Below are 6000 nucleotides of genomic sequence, written 5' to 3'. Positions count from 1 at the left end.
GGGGGTGAAGACCTTGAGCATTCTCAGGCTCGCCATCTCCCGCTCCATTGCGAGCTGCCACTTCTCCTGTTCTTCAATGGGCAGCTCCTGGATGTCAGAGAAGGATTTTGGGGTGACCACGACGCTGTTGACGGACGCGATGTGCCCAATGTCGATTCTCTTTGGTGGGACCCCTTTGTTGGACCGCTTTGACCTCCTGACCTCCTGCCACTCACCGCCCTTTTCCTCTGCGGGTTAGTCGTCAGCCGGCCATTAACAAATGGGATGTGAAGGCCCTCGGTCCCAGGTGCTGGGTATCACGGGCCTCTGAGGCGTCACTGGGGGCGACGAGTTGGGCGAAGATTGCGTGTCTTCCCCCTTGGGACTGGACGGCTCATCCTCCCCATCTGGACCAGGTAGGCTGACCTCTTCGTCTTGTTCCTCGCTCTTGTCAGTGGCAGGGTGTGTGGTCATCTCAGGTGGCGTCGTGGTCGGTGTGTCCTTGCTGGGTCGGTTGACATATGGGCCCAGATCATTTGAATGGATCTGGGTCCAATTGGAGTCCTCTTCGAAGGAGGCAGATTGGGAAGTCACTGTCCTGCCCCGCTCTCCCAGGACACGGTAGGCCTTGGAGCCAGGAGCATAGCCCAAGAACCTTAGTCTCTGGGAGACAGATCTCCCCTTCTTCTGCAGCTGCTTGGGGATGTGCACCCAAGCGTAGCAGCCAAACACACGCAAGTGTCCCAGACCTGGCTTCCTACTGTGGACCAGGAAATATGTGGTCTGGTCCACAACACTGCTCCAGGTGCGGTTTAAGGTGTAATTGGCATAATGCAGCGCCTCCGCCCAGTATGATTCCACGACTCCAGCATCTGCAATCAGACTACGCACCATAGTCTGCAGGATTCCATTTCTTTTCTCAGCCACGCCGTTCTGAGCAGGAATGAAGGGCGCTGTAAGAAAATGGCGGATGCCCTTACGCCTTACCCAGTCCTGGAATTTTCGGGACATGAACTCAGCCCCGCTGTTGCTCTGCAGCTGTGCGATCTTGGTCTTGTGCTGAGTCTCCACAAAGTTGTATAGTGATCGTATGGCATCAAAGGCTTTGGATTTTTCTGTGAGGGTATACACATGGCCGTACCATGATAAATCATCGACGGCAGTGAGGAAATACTGCCTTTTCCCTAGGGACGGTGTGAATGGCCCAAGCAAGTCAATATGGACTAGTTGGTACAGGTATTGAGTCTTACACAGTGACACCTTAGGGATGGGGGCAGCCTTCCTCTTTGCCCTCTTACAGATGGCACAATCCAGGAACACCACACAATCCTTGAGCTGGACCCCCTCAGAAAACTCTCCCATCCTTTTAACCATGGGGAAGCTCGCATGACCTAATCTTCGGTGTAAGAGATGGGCACACTTATCATGGAGCGGCCTACCCACTGACACACTCTTGGCTCTGGTTGCCTTGAGCGGTGCCGGCACCTTAGGCTCCTTTTTGGGCTTACCTGCTTTAGATGCCTGCTGAGGCTTGGGTTTCTTGCCCACACTGCCCTTGAAAAGCCGTGGGGCTGGCTGAGGCGGCTTGTGTGCAACTGCTTCGGCCTTGCGCTCCTTAGACAGCCTTGGGGCTGGCTGTGGGGCCTTTCTCTCTTTCTCTGTACAGGCCCCTTCTGAGGTGGCACCCGGTGGACTGTCCTCTGTGGCTCGGCCCTCAGGGGAGAAGTATGGCAAACCATTTATGATGGTAACACTCCCAATGACCTTCTGGTCCCGAGTGACATGACCTCCCCCCTTTCGAAATAATACCTCCACCCTGTCATCATCACATAACTTGATTATGCTCAACAGATTGTTGGCAATGGAGGGAGCATGCAATACCCCTTCAACTTTTCCCAGCCCCGGTACAGAGACAGTGCCCTCCCCAACAACCAAAGCCTTATCACCGTTGGCAACCTTGACAGAGGAGTTAATCCTCCTCAACCTTTTAAACCCTTGTTTCATGTTGGTAATATGGGATGAAGCTCCAGAGTCCAGTAACCATAGGCCAGTGGGGCCACCAGCCTTTGTGGTGGGGGTGAGAGCACAAGTACATACAAAATTGCCCTTGGCACCACCTTTGCCCACGCCACACCCCCTTCTCTGCCTCTTGCCCCTTCCTTGATTGGAACCACGCTTGGGGCCTTGCTGGTGATGGGGGCAGTCCTTCTTCAGATGCTCCTCAGAGTGACAGATGAAACACCTGAGTAGAGCATTGACCTGCTCTGAGTTGTGGTGCCTCCTGCTGGCACGCTGAGTGGTGGCTCTGGCATATTCTCCTGCATCTCTACGCCTCCTGTCCTCCTCATTGAGCCTCCCTGTGAGGTAGGACAGAGTCATGGCTTCCTTTCTGGTCCCCTCCAGTGAAACAATGAAATTGCTCCAATTTTTGTCCAGAGATGCTAGAATGACAGCAATCATGTTCGCTTTGGTTACAGGGTAGTCCCGGAGCATCAGTTCTGCCCTGAGTGCCTTCAATTTTCCCAGGTGCTCGGCCATGCTAGCCCCAAACCTCAGCTTGGTGTTGTAAAACTCAGATGTGAGCCTGGTGGTGGAGCCCAGGCTGTTGCTGTTGAATAAGTCATATAACAAGCCCCAAACGTCTCCAACTGTGAGCCCATCTGGAATGCTGGGGTACAGGTTAGCATCCAGTGAGCTCAGTAGAGTGGTATATGCTCTCCTATGAGACCACTCTTCTTGGGGTCCCCAGGGAAGAGGTGGGGGGTCCAGAACCATCTCTAGAGTCCCTTCCTTTAATAGACAAACCTGCACTTCCTTATTCCAGCTACTAAAATTTTCCCCCCCAAGATGCAATTTTTCAAAATTATTTGGGAGACCAGAAGCAGATGTAGGGGTCTGGAAATAAAGGAAATTTTCCCCAGCTCTTTGTCCATTTCTATATCTGTGTGAGTTTTCCATTGGGGTGAATGGAAGAGGGATCCCTCTGCTGGCAAGTGTTGGTATTTTTCTCTCTTTTTCAGATGGCCCCGACTGAGCATGCTCAGAACTCATTTGAGCCCAGGAGGCAGAGGGAGCGGATGTTTCTCTCTCTGCCTCTGGGCCAGGCTTAGGCCTGCAGGCTGGGGCCTGGGCCCGAAGTGGGGCTGAAGGTCGCAGAAGCCTCGAAGATTCCTCCGGAAGCCCCCCCAGCACTGGAACACTCACCGGGGGGCGAAGACTGCAGGATGGGGCCGGGATGGCCCAGAGATGCCGAGGATCGCCCGGAGGAGCCCATCGCTGGTCCTGAAGACCCTGGAGGTGGCTGAAGATGGCGCTGGAGGTGGGGACCTCATCCGGAGGCCCCCCGAAGACCATCTGGTAAGCAGGGCATCTGGGCGGTGGCGTAGGGTAGGCCGGAGGGCCCAGGGGTTCCCCAGAGGCCCTCTGGCATTGCAGGACGCAGCTGGGAGGCTCCAGGCCGAACGCCTCCTGGCAGTTAGGCCCCGGGGAGAGGGTTGGAGGCTCCTGGGGCTCCTTCGGAGGCCCTCTGGAGGCACGGGGTGCAGTTGGGGGGCTCCGGACTGGACGCCCCCCCATAGTCAGGCTCCTGGGGGTAGCGAGGGAGGCTGGCTACCCCCAATGTCAAGGCCGCGGTCATTGTGGCCTCCAGTGCTGCAACCAGGACCTGGATGGCTGCTTTAATCCCTGCTGAAGCAGGTGTGGCTGGGCAGGCTTCGAGGCCATCATAGGCCTCGAGGCTTTCCGGTGGAGAAGGCCGGGCGGTTTGCGTGCCGCTTCTGCTGGCTGCCACCGGTTCCTGGGCCTCAAGGCCTAGCTGAGGCCTACCATGCCACGCTGGGGTAGGTGGCCTGCGGGCCGCCATGTTGCTTCCGGTTGGCCCTGGAAGCTGCAGGTCACAGTTTGGTGGGAAATTTCCCACCAAAAGCTCTGGGGCCTCGGGGGCCCCCAGGGTGGCCAGTGCCATGTTAGGGGGCCTCCTGGGTGCTGGGGAAGGACTTACCCGGTGTCCAGAGGCCCCCTGCGCTGGTGTCCCTCATGGAGAGGCTTGTGGCGTCCTTCACGCTGCAAGGAGCATTCGGAGCAGCTCCCAGCATTCCCGGTCAGTCAGCTGGTCCAGGCTGGGGTTAGCCTGATCCCAGGCCACTTCCCTGGAGTCTGGGCAGTCTTGGGTGGACTGCAGGCCTTCCATGCCTCCCTCCGTGCCTTGCGGCTGTAGGGAGGCATGTGAAGGGGTCCCTGGTGCTTCGCTGGGTCCTCTGTGGTGATAGAGGTCATCTGTGTCCTCACCTGGATCGAAGCTTGCATCAGGGGCTGGATGCAGGGCTGCCATCCTTGACTGAAGACTCCTGGTCACAATCGGGGATCTCCTGCCATCCATCTCAAATGGGTTCTTGCTGGAACCTCCAGGCATCTTGCTTCTGCTGCTGGCTCAGAAGCGTTGCCTCAAACCATCCTCTGCTACCAATTTGTGAGAGGCCTCACAAGACCAATGGCTCGTTGAGGCGATTCCAAGAAAAAGGCAGCACGCAGGGATGCAATCAGGTGAAAGCTTTATTTAGATATAAAGCAGAGAGAAAGAGTTCCCTGGCATGGAGGCACCCATGCCTGGATTGAGCCCATGGATCAGTCCCAAAGGGAGCTAGAACAACAGCTAAAGAGCAGCCCCTGTGCAGAGGTTTTTATGGGGGTTCCCAGCCCCTCCCTTACCAATGAGAGTGAGGGGGCCAGAGGGCCATTAACTCTCTTCAATGGGGCTGCATGGGCTGGAGGCCCCTGAGCCACCAGTGGGAGCAAAGGTGCCTCTTTGCTCCCATCTGGTGACCTTTTAAGGATCTGCCATGGCTGGCACAAAAACATCTAACATTGCCTGCGCCTTCTTTGGGAGGGTCTGCAGCCGTCCAGGCGTCTGGAGTCGGGCCTGCGCACACGGACCCCGTGGCAGGCCTTGCCGATGCTCAGCTGCCCTGGTTAGCTGCCTCCGCCTGCCAGCTGATGGCTGCGCCTGCGCAGTTGAACCCTCCAGCAGGCCCCGCAGGCGTTCGGCTGGGCAGGCCAAGCCCCAACGACTGTTTGTTGGAAAGGGATGGCGAGCAACCAGGGCCTCTAAATGGATGGACCACCTCCCGGGTGGGTCCATCGGTGGGTCCGTCGGGGAAAAACGCCTGTGAAGAGAACCCTGTTGGAATGGCAGCCGAGGACAGGCGGAAAGAGGTCTTGGTCGCTGCGGCCGATACAGGTCTCTTGCCGGTGTTGCCGGACCCACCCGGTGGTGAGGTGTAGGGGCTTTCTGGACCAGGGTGGTGGTTCTGGAATGGGGGTTGTTCGGCACGACCATAGGGGGTGAGAGGGGAGTTCCGGGGGTTAGGGTAGGGACCACCTGGGGCACTTACCGTATGAGTAGCAGCATGCCGGGGAAGGATGGACGACGGAGCACACGCGTGAAGGACAAAGGGGGAGGGGTGGTTATGAGAACGGGATTTATGAGCACGGGAACAGATGTTGGTTTGCGTCAGGGGGGTGGAGCTACTGCACATGCAGACCATAAAAGAGCGTTGGGAGCATGGTGCTACCAACGCTGACTTTATCCGTATTGGAAGAAGCTGAATAAAGCAATCCTTGGTTGTCACCCATTCCTGCTGTCGGCTGTGTGTGTGTGTATGCTTCACTCTGCGGACGGGTCATGACAACTCATTCTTGCAGTTTCAACTTGTAGAGTTTGATACAAAGCTATTTCTCTAACTCAGAATATCTTATTAAGTTTGTTTGGTTTTTTTGTGTGTAGTTGCTTCTGTTGTTGTTGTATTATTTTATTTTTTTAAAGTTTCTATGTCTGTGTGCAGGACACACTGATAGAAAATAATACCTAAGAGATTTTAGTTACGTGGCAGGATAGAAGGTACAGATTGGATTCAATAGAGAAGGCAGAAAATTTTTATAAACTCCACTTTAATAGCCAGGATGAAGTAGAAGTAGAAGATCAAGACGGAAGGGAGGTAAGAGAAAGAGACACAAGACGGATAG

The sequence above is a fragment of the Vipera ursinii genome (assembly GCF_947247035.1).
Source record: "Vipera ursinii genome assembly, chromosome: W".
Lineage (NCBI taxonomy): Eukaryota > Metazoa > Chordata > Lepidosauria > Squamata > Viperidae > Vipera > Vipera ursinii.
This window is presented reverse-complemented; position numbering follows the sequence as displayed.